The sequence below is a fragment of the Rhinatrema bivittatum genome, chromosome 1 (genome assembly GCF_901001135.1).
Source record: "Rhinatrema bivittatum chromosome 1, aRhiBiv1.1, whole genome shotgun sequence".
In the NCBI taxonomy this organism is placed as follows: Eukaryota; Metazoa; Chordata; class Amphibia; order Gymnophiona; family Rhinatrematidae; genus Rhinatrema; species Rhinatrema bivittatum.
In genome coordinates, this window is record NC_042615.1 from 652050162 (window position 1) to 652063896 (window position 13735).

General features: G+C 43.1%; 1 protein-coding gene and 1 pseudogene across 1 annotated transcript in view; both read right to left on the reverse strand.

Annotated features, from left to right (window-relative positions):
- FAM81B (family with sequence similarity 81 member B) overlaps positions 1-13735 on the reverse strand; it is a 222653-nt gene that overhangs the window by 52769 nt on the left and 156149 nt on the right. The window lies entirely within an intron of this gene.
- Positions 8328-8455, reverse strand: LOC115082749 (annotated as a pseudogene).

Genomic DNA, 13735 nt, shown 5'->3' on the forward strand with positions numbered 1-13735 from the left:
GAAAGGGAAAGGGTTAAGAAGAAAGAAAAGAAAGTAATCACCCGTTGGGTGAAAAGAAGAGAGGGAGAGAGAGAAAAAGAAAAGAGAAAAGGAAAAAAGAAAGGGGTTATGCCATTAACCCAGGCTATCAAATCTATCATGTTAGCAAAGTATGAAGAAGAAGGGCAGAAGAGCTTCACCGCACCTTATCGGAGTTGTATGTATTCGTTAAGAGGCTTCCACACCCTGCACCACTTGCCCAAACGATGTGATTTGACTGCCATGGCCTGTTCATATTTACTAAACATGCAAACAGAATTCCACCAAAGGTGTTCAGACAAACGTTCACTATGCTTCCAGTTGGCCATTATGTTATGAATAGCCACCAAAAGCAAAAAGTCAAGGAGCTTACGGGACTCAAGGGTAAGGTGTAAAGAATTATCCGCACCCCGTAAAATAATGATTGAATAAGAGAGTGGTTGAGAGATTTGGAGAATGGCAGATGTGGTTTGCCATATTTGTTCCCAAAATAAGAGAACGGATGGGCAGTAATAGAGCATATGTGAAAGAGAGCCAGAGACTCCATTACATGACCAACAATTGTTAGAAGAAAGGAGGCCTGCTCTATGGAGTTTCCACGGGGTCCAGGCTGCTCGGTGTAAAAGAAAAAAAGAAGTTTGGGTCAGACTAGAGGATAGAGAAATGCGGGTAGATACGCGCCAAACATAATTCCAAGCAGAATGACTCGGATGGTAGGGAAAGTCTGCTGCCCAAACCGAGTACAGACCTGTAAGTGAACTGGGATAAGAGTGAGCCTTAATGAGCTTATAGATATGTGAGGCCAAATGACCGATCAATCGATATTTTTGATATATTTTTAAAAGATAAGGAATAGGATCGTCCAGCAGTATTGGAAGGTGGACAGTTTTCAACGAAGTACGTAATTGGAGCCAAGAATAAAATTGAGAATTAGGGAGACTAAAGCGGTCTTGAAGAGTTGAAAAAGATATAATGTTCATATCCTGGAGAATGGAGGAAAGAAACCAAATCCCTTTAGACTGCCACAACGGCCAGTTCACAGGCTGTCCGCCAATAGTAATCAATGGATTCCTCCAAATAGGAGCATATCTGGAGGATACCCAGGAGCAATGATTTGAGGTTCGGAGTTTATCGAAGGCTAAGAAAGCTTTATGAGTGGATTTAAGGATGGGATTATTAGCATGTTTATGTAATAAGGGAACCACTGGGAAAAAAGTCGAAGGATAAGGATATAAGAGCTGATGTTCCATATCCATCCATCTGGGTGAATCAGAGTTGTCTGCGTGGGGGGGGGAAATAATACTGTCCCTGTTGAAGGATGAAGGCTAAGTGATATGAGTAAAAATCGGGGAAATTTACACCTCCATCAGTAGGAATAGATTTCAGTTTTGCAAGAGCTATCCGTGCTGACTTATTGTTCCATAAAAAGCGAGTAAGAATCCGATCTACTTGCTTATAAAAGGCTGTGGAAAAAAAAATTGGAATCATGGAGAGTACATACGTGATTTTAGGAGCTAAGACCATTTTTATAGTATCTAATCTGCCCCACCATGATAAGTGTAGTGGAGACCACTTGAGCGAGGCATCTCTCAACTGTTGTAATATGATATTTTCACTACTAGTTACCGTGGATTCTAGAGAATTCTGAAACTTGATACCCAAATATTTAAGCCCGTTTTTGACCTTGGTTAAAGAAAAAGGGGAGAGATCAAAAGTGGAGCCCAGCAAATTAAGCGGCATAACTTCGGTTTTATGCCAGTTGACTTTATAGCCAGAGACATCTGAATAGCGAGAAATAAGAGCAAAAAGAGAGGGTATAGAAGTCTCAGGATGGAGTAAAAATAACAGAACGTCATCAGCGTAAGCAGACAATTTAAAGGTTTCAGAGCGAATCGTTATCCCTTGTATGGAGTCTGTCTGCCTAATGGCCAATAAGAGGGGTTCCAAAGCCAGGTTAAATAGGAGCGGAGAGAGGGGACAGCCTTGTCTCGTACCTCTCTGGAGTGGGAAAAGTGGGGATTTCAAATTATTAATGTATAAATAAGCTGAGGGAGAGGAATACAAAAATGAAATCCAGGATTGAAAAATGGGGCCAAAACCAAACCAATTAAGAGTCGAAAGTAAAAAGGGCCACTCCACCCGATCGAAGGCTTTTTCTGCGTCTAATGAAATAGCCACTGTTGGATCCGAAAGGGTGGAGGCATAGTCTTGAATTTGTAGAAACAGTCGAGCATTATTAGAAATCAATCTGTTTCTTATAAAGCCCGATTGATCGGAATGTATCAAGGTGTTCATTAAAAAAGATAATCTTGTGGCAAGAATTTTCGCAAAAATCTTATAATCAGTATTCAAAAGGGAGATTGGTCGATAATTGGCCACGTCAGTAACATCCCGCCCCGGCTTTGGTAACACTACAACACAGGCATCTGTAAAATGCGAGGGTACAGAGGATGAAATAAGTAAGGCAGAGAAGTAAGTATGTAACGATGGAGTAATGTCTTTTTGGAAAGCTTGGTAAAAGTCAGTGGTCAGCCCATCCGGACCCGGTGCTTTCCCTTTAGATAGCGCGTTGATGGCTGAAACAATGTCACTAGGTGAAATTGGCGCATCCAAAGTTGCAGCTTGCTCCGGTGTCAAGGAAGGGTGAGTAAGCGATGTTAAGAAATGTCGAATATCCTTTGGAGATGCAGAGGTTTCAGATTGGTACAGTTGAGCGTAAAAGTCTCGAAAGGCTTTTAAAATGTCTGTGTCCGAAGTGAATATCTGAGAAGTTGAAGATCGTATAGAGGTAATGCGTTTCTTTTCAGTCCTCTTCTTCAGGTAGGAAGCCAAAAGATGCCCACATTTGTTGTTTTCAGCATAATATGTTGCTTTGGAACGAGTAAGACTAAGCTGTACTTGCGAACTGAGCAAAAGATTGTATTGGCACTTGGCCTTCATAAGGGATGTTAGCGTCAGTGAGGAAAATGAGGCCAAATGAGCTTTGGTTAAAGCGGCAACTTCATCAGAGAGAGAGGTGAGCTTGGCTTTTTGTAGCTTGCGAGTGTGGGCAGTGTAGCTAATAATTTCACCCCGAATCGTTGCTTTGAAGGCCTCCCAGATCGTGGTGGCAGCCATAGCAGGAGAAGAGTTAAACTGAAAAAACTCTTGTATTTTAGTTTGAAGAGTAGTCAGAAAAGTAGAATCCTGTAATAGAGAAGAGTTGAAACGCCATTGATGGTCGACGGCAATCGGATTAGTTAGAGCCATCCGAATTGTGACCGCTGCATGATCCGAGATCAATATAGGGCAGATGCCGGCTTGCATGACAGATGAAATGAGAGATCCAGAAACCAGAAAAAAATCGATTCTGGAGTACGAAGCGTGGGGAGATGAATAAAACGTATAGTCCTTTTCTGTCAGGTGAAGAAGACGCCAAGGATCTGATAGACCATAGGTGGTGATAAGGTGTTGTAGAAGCTTATTAGACCTAGTAAAATGTAGACGAGCAGTAGTTTTCTTATCCATAATTGGGTCCAATGGTTGATTGAAGTCCCCACCTATAATGTGGACCGCTGAAGGTAAAGCAAGAAGTTGAGCAAAGGCTGTGGAGAAAAAGCCAGGTTCGTCGGAGTTGGGTGCATAAATGTTAAGGATATTGAAGACTTGTTGAGATATTTTAATTTGGGTTACAACCCACCGTCCTTCAGTGTCAGATAGCTGATGTAGGATTTGTGCATCAAGACGTTTATGAAGAAGTATCAAGACTCCTCTTTTCTTTTGAACTGCAGGGCTATGAATGACTGAGCCTACCCATTGTTGTTTTAGCTTCAGGGCTTCAGTCGTTGTGAGATGTGACTCCTGTAACAGAGCAATGTCCGTATGCAGCGATTGTAAGTAGCATAGTATTTTTTTACGCTTAATGGGGTGTGAGAAGCCTCCTACATTTAAGGAGGTAATGATAATATCATTAATCTTAGCCGCCATCGTGTCATGTCCTCCGGAAGGTATGGTGAGCTCAAGAGGAGAGAAAAAAAGAGATATAGTCCTATATGTTGCATACGGAGGGAAAGAAGGGTAAGCATGCCTTCAGGATCCAAGAAAAAAATAAGGAAAAAACATAAAAGAAGCCAAACAAAAGGACCATCTGGTATCTGAGCCATTTGTTTGCCGAAATGGCTAATAGCCATCTTAGCACAGGCAAACAGAAAAGAAGGCTCTTAAGGGAGTAGATGAGCCATTGCCCACCGCAGCAATGCCGGAAAATGTGATCATACAGTCAGGGAACCATCTTATCCATTGTTAGCATGGAAGGAGGCATGTTATAGCTTTAAAAATATTGATAAAAGAAAAATAAGCATAATAATATAACCTCCAGTGTATGAATAACAATTATAGTAATAAAAATAAAAATTAATTAAATAAAAATCGATCGCGAGATGACTCGTGAGGCCACCGGGAGCGCCTGCGGCAGAAGCCATGAAACAACTATGGTTATTCCGCCGTTCCAGTAGAAGGAGAGGGTCAAATAAAGACCAAACTAGAGGTCATCAACACAATTATATGAAAGAGTCCTGAATAAGGACATCTGTTGCCGAAAATCAGGTTACCATATTAGTAGCGGTTTCCACAGAGAGGAGAAAATCTTCCAATTTTGCAGGTTGTAAGAAGAGTTGCGTCTGGTTTTGGTGAGTGATTTTCATTTGTGCCGGATATAAAAGCCCGTATTGAGCTCCAATTCCCCTTAACCGAGGTCTGTAAGCTAAAAAGGCTTTCCTCTTTTGTGCCGTCGCCTTAGCGAAGTCCGGAACAAAAAGTATATCCTTGCCTTGATATTGAATCGGCGCTTTCAATTTAGCTGCTGCCAAAATTTCCATTACCTGAGGATAGCGGAGGATTTTGAAAATAATCGGTCTGGGGAACTGAGCATTTCTAAGTGGCCTAGCAGGGATCCTGTGGGCACGCTCAATTTCAAAAGCATGTGTAAATTTGATATGTAAGCATGCTGGGATCAAATCACTCAAAAATGCAATCGGATCCGTACCTTCAGCCCCTTCTGGTATCCCCAGAACTCGTAAGTTGTTTCGACGATTCCTATTAGCTAAATCTTCCACAGCTTGCTGAAGTTGTTCCATGTCTGTTGTCAATCGGGGGAGTGACGCAGTCGATATTAATAGCGAAGATGTCTGCGACTCTACATCATCCAGTCTAGTGTGAAAGTTAGCGATTTGTTGAGCCATATTTTGTAAATCGCCCCGAATCGCCGTGGTTGCCTCAATATTGTGCTGGATTAAGTCCTTAAGTTGTTTTATCTCTTGTAAGACCATATCAGCGGACGCCATGTTTTTGGAGGCCATAGATTTCTCCGGTGAGATCGGGTCTTGTTTTGCCCGTTTTGAGCCAGCAGAAGCCGCAAATGCCGCTTCGATTTTGCCCGATTTGGCAGTGGACATCTTCTAGTATTTGGCACTCGACAGAAAGCGCGATCCAAAGCAATAAAAAGGTGGGTTCCCTTAGGATCAGAGATACTATCCGGCGGAGCTGTGGAGTCAAGCAGCCATCTTTGTCGCGGCTCAAGAGCGCCCCTACAAATTACAGACTTATAAAGTCAGATAAATTAACATTTCTTCCAAAACTTGAAAGAAAGGTAAGAATTTCCAAGAAACATGCAGGTAAAATCATAAAGGTGAATTTTAAAAGCCCAACGTGCGCTGAAATTAGGGGATGCGCAAATATGTCTTGCCGACACCGCGCCAAGTGGATTTTAAAACCTGCCTGTACATGGGCGTACACGCTGTTGCATGCACAAATGTAAATTTTCCAAAAAAGGGCAGGGTGTAGTCTGGGCAGGGAATGGGCATTCTGGGATTTTAACATGAAATTTATGCGTAAATAATTACGCGCACTGGTTTGCGTTGGAACCCTCGGATGCTTAACTTTACTTCTGCTATGGATGACGTGTAAGTTATAAAACAGAACCAAAAAAAAAATAGGCAGATCAGTGGGGTTTTTACAGGTCAGGGGGTAAGGGAGGCTATCAAACTAGGAAGGGTTAGGAGTGCTATCCCTTAACTGGGTGAACTGGGAAAACTGGCAATGGCGTCAGCGCTCATGTCTTTTAAATTCCCCCACTTGCGCGGTAGAAGTGAATTTGTGTGCACAGGTGCACGTCCACTTAAAATTGAGTGCACCTATGCACACAGTCAGGCTATTTTATAACAAGCGCACATATAGGTGCCTATGTTATGAAATGACACAGGTTGATGAATACATGCACGGGTGCACCCACGTGCCAGTTTAAAAGTTATCATCATAGAAGGCTCGCTCTTCAGACATAGACCACATAATCTAACTGGGTATAACTCCAAGAAATCAAGACGGAGAACCCCTTATGAAGACAAAGTGTTTCTTCCTGCCATGGAGCCCAGAAGTTTCAGTGTTAGGTTCAGGTAGTTAAAAAGGCAACACAATTCCACCTGAAAAGCAGACAAGATTGAAAGCACACAGTTGCAGAGTTGCTAGTAACTCTAAGTGTCTGAGACAGGAGGAGTCACTGTTTCCTTGATCATAGGCAGGCAGATTTTAAAAATGAAACTTCATCCATTAAGAAGGTGATTTATGCTGTGCTAAATGTGTTTAAGCCTTGTTTTATGCTGGTTTCATCAGGCAAGAGAACTAAAGCATTAGATGGGTGTGGAAGGTGTGCGTGAAAGAAATCACGACTCTGTAATGCCATTAGTTCATGGTGGATAAGCATCCCCATCTGTAATGCAAAGGTCAGGGTTGAATTCCCTGAAGCGGAACAACCTTTGGGACAGTGGGGGCTGACATAGGAGCTGCAGGGGTTGCAGCTCATGGGCTCTGAGCAAAAGCAATCAAGTTGCTGCTGTCCTTGCTGATGGCAGAAATATAGTAAAACAGTAATATAGTAAAGTACGGCAGATAAAGACCAAAGGGTTCATCCAGTCTGCCCAGCATGTTATTTAGGGGACTCCATGCAGTTTGCCTCCTTATCTTCTGTTGAGGTTAATAAGTGCCGCTCCATGCAGGTTAGCCCTAAGCAGAAATCTTGTACTGAAAATTAACACAGGTTTACCCCTTTTCTTCATTTCCATCCTCGAGCTATTAGGGATCCTCTGGGTTTATCCCACTCCCTTTTGAATTCCATGACTGTGCTGTCTTCTGGGAGGACATTCCATGCATCCAACAGAGTGGTCTGTAACTTCCCCAGGATCAGCCCAAGGACAAATAAAAAGTGAACAACCGGGTCAGTCACTCAAATACCCTCTCCTTAAGCAGCACTGCCAATGTTGTTCATGGACAGAGAAGGCTTGTAAGTGCAAGAACAACTTAGCGGCACCACAGGGCCATGTTGTTGCCAGATTTGTACAACGGGCCCCAACTGGGAATTTGTTGGACTGTTTGGGTGGGTCATCTGGGCCAGGCTTAGACTACAGGCCATGAACATGAAACGATTTTCAATAATGACCAGGAGAACAGTGACTATAATCATTCAGGCCACATTGGGACAGGGAGAGAGCTTTGCCAGTTATTTGTGAATAAGCTGTTTTATTGACTTGTGACTATGACTTGTGTTGTTTATGATGTCTAATGTCTGGTAGTATTCTGACCTTTCAAATTAAACTGTATTATATTTGAGACCTAATAAAGAAAGATGTGACCTATTGCTTCCACTGACCTCTGCCTCTGGGTCAGTAACAAGGGTCGTGTATTGGGACGGGGGATAATCCAGTCATGCTGCTCATGCCTATGACATTCTATTACACAGAAGACAGAAGAACCCATGGCTGGAGAAAATGAGAATGGCAAATATCTGGAATATATAACACAAACTAGTTTTGTTCAAACTGACAGTATAAATAGACAATTTTGAAAATGTTATGTATGTGCAAATTGGGACCCTACAAAAAAAGGGCAATTCATAGGATCTGATAGGTTGAGAGACAACCTCTGCTGCAGGGGATCTCAGTTTTGCTGTGAACAGAAACAGTTTAGTCATCATGAGCAAAACCCAAAAAAATCAATGTCTGGTAAAGTCTGTGTCTGGTAATTGGTAGAAGCTGCATAATTTTGAGAAGAGGGCTGGTTTGAGTATTTAATATCTGGGATCCCAGAACAATTTTGTTAAGGCAAAGGAGCTCTGTTTGGCCTTGCTAAACATAGAAACAGAAGTGACGTCAGAAAAGGACCAAACGATCCAACCAGTCTGCCCAGCAAGCTTACGGTAGCATCAGCTGTGCCATACAAGTCTCCCCTATAATGGTAGCATCGGGGGTGGCATCTACCGTGGCATACAAGTTGCCCCCTTATTTAGTTTCCCAAACTGTTAAAGTCAGGACCCATGTTGGTTACTGTCTGAGTCCAATTCCCCGTTCTCTCTTAAACTGATAAGAACAGATACTACACTTGATCTTAGCCAAAAGACCTGAGAAGCGATTTCCCCCCCCCCCCCCCCCCCCCCCCCTCATTTCCATCCCATAGCCTTTAGGAATCCACAGTGTTTATCCCATGCCCCTTTGAAATCTTTCATTCCAGGCATCCATCACCCTCTCCGTGAAGAAATATTTTCTGACGTTGGTTCTGAGTCATCCTCCCTGGAGTTTCATTTCCTGACTCCCTAGTTCTACTGATTTTTTTTTTCCAATGGAGATTTGTTGAATATGCATCATCAAAACCTTTCAGGTATCTAAAGGTCTGTATCATATCTCCCCTGCACCTCCTCTCCTCTAAGGTATACATATTTAGTTCCTTCAACCTCAACTTGCTTCAATTCCCAAGCTTAGCCCTGCAAACCTTGCCATGAGCAACCAGATTGGGCCTCAGGGCACACTAAAGGGAACAATGAATTGTTCCTAGCCATTAGAGGACGAGGGGGCTAAGTCACAGACACCCATTATTGACAGCTGTGCAGCCCACAACTCTACCCCCCCACTCACACAAGGCATTGAGAAGCTTAAAAAACAGTATTACAGTGGGCTCGGGTAGAATTAGACCTGTGATCCGGAGACACACACTGTATCAAGTACAACAAGTACAAAATGCCTTCTCTGTATTAAATACTGAAGAAGTTCTTGAGGAAAAGATTGAAATGTTATCTGAGAAGAGAGAAAAAACCCAATACACACAGAAATTCCAGATCAGAAACCAAAGGAATAAGCTCACTGTGATGGATGACTCTGCCATCAGAGGCACTAATCCTTTCCCTTACACAAAGGCAAAGGGAAAAGTGGATAACAAAACTCAACTAAAGAGGTCACAAAAGGAGTCCAGAAACAGCAGTAACCTGAATGAAGAAAGCTGGAAAGCTATGAGCACAAATGCTCTTAGTTTGGGCAATAAAATCCCAGATCTGCAAGCCTTAATGGTGGAGGCGGACTTGGACATTGTTTCTGTCACGGAAACGTGGTTTACAGAATCTCATGACTGGGATACGGCAATACCGGGCTATAACTTGTTAAGGAAAGACAGAGAGGACAGGAAAGGGGGAGGAGTGGCTCTTTAAGTCAGAAACAATATCCAAGCATCGGAGCTGCAAGGAAGATGGGGCAATGAAGAAGCACTATGGGCCATCCTAAAAAAAGATGGGACATCCATTTTTATTGGAGTGGTTTACAGGCCTCCAAACCAAAAGGAAGAGCTGGACAGAGATCTGGTTGAAGACATCCACAGGATAGGAAAGAAGGGAGAAGTGGTGATCGTTAGAGACTTTAATATGCCAGATGTAGACTGGAGAATCCCATCTGCAGAATCTAATAATAGTAGAGAAATAGTGGATGCCGTGCAAGTAGCTTTGTTCAAACAAATGGTTATGGAACTCACGAGAGAAGGAGCAATACTTGACTTAGTGCTCACTAATGGAGATAACATCTCTGATGTCCAGGTGGGCGCCCACCTCAGCACCAGTGATCACCAAACAGTATGGTTTAATATCACAAAAAAGATACGGAAAAGAAGCACAAAAACCCGAGTTCTGCAGTTCAAAAACACAAACTTTGATGAAATGGGGAAGTACCTGGAGGAAGAACTAAAAGGCTGGGAGAATGTGAGAGATGTGGATCAACAGTGGACCAATCTAAAAGGAGCAATTGCCAAGTCAACTAATCTATATGTTAGAAAAGTAAAGAAAAGCAAAAGAAAAATGAAACCTATCTGGTTCTCAAAGGAGGTGGCTGACAAAATAAAGGCTAAAAGAACAGCGTTCAAGAAATACAAAAGATCCCAAAGAGAGGAGCACAAAGAAGAATATCTGGTAGAACTAAGGGAGACAAAGAAATTAATCAAGAGAGCAAAAAGTCAAGCAGAAGAGAGGATTGCCAAGGAAGTAAAGAAAGGCGACAAAACATTTTTCAGATACATCAGTGAAAAGAGAAAAGTTCAAAGTAGTATAGTGAAATTGAAAGGTGGAAAGGATCAATGTGTGGAGAGAGATGAAGAAATGGCAGAAATATTAAACGAATACTTCTGTTCTGTGTTCACGAAGGAGGACCCTGGAGAAGGACCGTCCCTAGTTAACAAGATACTGGAGGGGAGGGGAGTAGATGTAACTCCATTTACAGTAGAAAATGTATGGGAAGAGCTGGGGAAACTGAAAGTAGACAAAGCCATGGGACCTGATGAGGTTCATCCCAGGATACTGAGAGAGCTCAGAGATGTGCTGGCGGGTCCGCTGTGTGACCTGTTCAATAGATCCCTAGAAACGGGAGTGGTGCCGAGTGATTGGAGAAGAGCTGTGGTGGTTCCGCTTCACAAGAGTGGGAGCAGAGAGGAGGCTGGTAACTACAGACCGGTTAGCCTCACTTCGGTGGTGGGAAAAGTAATGGAGTCACTGTTGAAAGAGAGAATAGTGAACTATCTACAGTCGGGAGAATTGCTGGACCAGAGGCAGCATGGATTCTCCAGGAGAAAATCCTGTCAGACAAATCTGATTGACTTTTTTGACTGGGTAACCAAGGAATTGGATCGAGGAAGAGCACTCGATGTCATCTACTTGGATTTCAGCAAAGCTTTTGATACGGTCCCGCACAGGAGACTGGTGAATAAAATGAGAAGCTTAGGAGTGAGTGCCGAGGTGGTGGCCTGGATTGCAAACTGGTTGACGGACAGAAGACAATGTGTGATGGTAAATGGAGCTCTCTCTGAAGAGAGGGCGGTTTTAAGTGGTGTACCACAAGGATCGGTGTTGGGACTGGTCCTGTTCAATATATTTGTGAGCGACATTGCGGACGGGATAGAAGGTAAGGTTTGTCTTTTTGCGGATGACACTAAGATCTGCAACAGAGTGGACATGCCGGAAGGAGTGGAGAGAATGAGACGGGATTTAAGGAAGCTGGAAGAGTGGTCAAAGATATGGCAGCTGAGATTCAATGCCAAGAAGTGCAGAGTCATGCATATAGGGAGTGGAAATCCGAATGAACTATATTCGATGGGGGGAGAAGGGCTGATGTGCACGGAGCAGGAGAGAGACCTTGGGGTGATAGTGTCTAATGATATGAAGTCTGCGAAACAATGCGACAAGGCGATAGCAAAAGCCAGAAGAATGCTGGGCTGCATAGAGAGAAGAATATCGAGTAAGAAAAGGGAAGTGATTATCCCCTTGTACAGGTCCTTGGTGAGGCCTCACCTGGAGTACTGTGTTCAGTTCTGGAGACCGTATCTACAAAGAGACAAGGACAAGATGGAAGCGGTACAGAGAAGGGCGACCAGGAAGGTGGAGGGTCTTCATCGGATGACATACGAGGAGAGATTGAAGAATCTAAATATGTACACCCTGGAGGAAAGGAGGAGCAGGGGTGATATGATTCAGGCTTTCAGATACTTGAAAAACTTTAATGATCCAAAGACAACGACAAACCTTTTCCGTCAGAAAAAAATCAGCAGAACCAGAGGTCACGAGCTGAGGCTCCAGGGAGGAAGACTAAGAACCAATGTCAGGAAGTATTTCTTCACGGAAAGGGTGGTGGATGCCTGGAATGCCCTTCCGGAGGAAGTGATGAAGTCTAAAACTGTGAACGACTTCAAAGGGGCGTGGGATAAACACTGTGGATCCATCAAGTCTAGAGGGCGTGAATAAAGAGGAGGCATTCAAACACTGCACGGAGCGGCAGTAGCCACAGAGGCATTCACGGAGCAGGATGCCAGTGGCCAGTAGTTGGTGTTCCACCTTCACGGAGCGGAAGGATGGAGGGCTGCTATCTCCAAAAAAATAAAATAAAATAAAAACAGGGGTGGGTAAGAGTATGGGGTAAGGGTGTGGCCTGCTTGTTACAGCGGTTGCTACCCCTAATTGAGTTGGATGTTCACTTGGATGCAGATACGGCGCTGCTCTCTAAATTGGTGGTGGGGTGGAGGGGAATTAGGGCTGGAGGGTACTGGAAGCCAATAGTAACAGGTGGGAGAGAAAAAAAGGGGAAAAATGGATAAAGTGTGTAGCTTGCTGGGCAGTCTAGATGGGCCGTTTGGTGGTCTTCTGCCGTCATTTCTATGTTTCTATGTTTCTAAGTCAAGTGAATGCTGTATTTGTACCTGTAAGCTGAAGTATTGGTTAATTTGTCTGTGAACTGGACTGGAGTGAGTGTGTAACTGAAGCCTGCCTGTTATTTAGAACCTGAAACTGCTACTGGCTGTCCCTGAGAGAAAAGAATCTGTCCTGGGTTAATGCCTCCAGATGGGTTAATTTCATGCATAGCTTGAAAAGAATGAGCATCACTCATAAGCCCAGGGTATGATGGAAATGATCTCAAACTTCCAAATTCACTGCTAGTACCCATTGTTATACATGCATTGTGCCAGTGAGAGCTTCCTTCTGGATTACATAAGGTGTTATATACACAAGAGATATGTCTAGATGCACCTGTAAGTTCTTTGTAATTAGGAGAATGGCACCCAATACAACTGAGACTATTTCTGTATCTTGCTGCCACATTTTCTTGGTTTCTGATTGCATCATTTGATACTTAAGGATCTTCTCTTCTCCACACAATCCACAGCATAGTCGCTTGGTGCTGATTCTTTACCACAATGTCTGGGTTTTGTTTTCTTTTTTGCATCAAGCTTTTTATGTGTTGCAGTGGTAGTTTCCCAGGTGATAACCACTTCATCATTCTCCACTGTTCTCTCAGGGTTGGGATCCCAGTGCTTTCCTGGTACGGTGATGTTATAATGTTTGCACAGTTTCCAGAGGATGAGCCGTGCCATCTTATTACTTTCTGTAAACAGGCCTTGTGACATCAGCACTTGACATCCAGTAATGAGGTCGGTCTTACTGTTTTTTTTTCTATGCTGTGAACCATCTCGTCTGTAATCCACTACCCTGTACTGCAAATTATCAATCTGTCATCTTCAGGTCTATGTTTACCTCTCTTGCTGATTAAATCCTGCAGCGTGTAAGCCAGGACTTGCTTCTATTTCTGTTACTTATCTACTAGACTAAAGTCCTGTTTGGAACTCTGAACCGGAATGTGGTTTATTAGTGCCGAAATCCACAGCCTGAGAGATTTTATTGCTCTGATAAACAGCTGAAAATACAGACCAAAAACCTTACAATCCCTCCCCCCCAAAATAAATGAAAATACTTTCAAGAAAAATTAGAAATCTGAGAAAAAAATGAGAAAATAAAAACTGAGTGAAACTTTAGAAGCTGAAGAAAACCTGCCTGTCATCACTGCATGCTGAGAAACCTTTTAGCAATTTAAATGTTTCCTGTCTTCTTCAGAAGAAA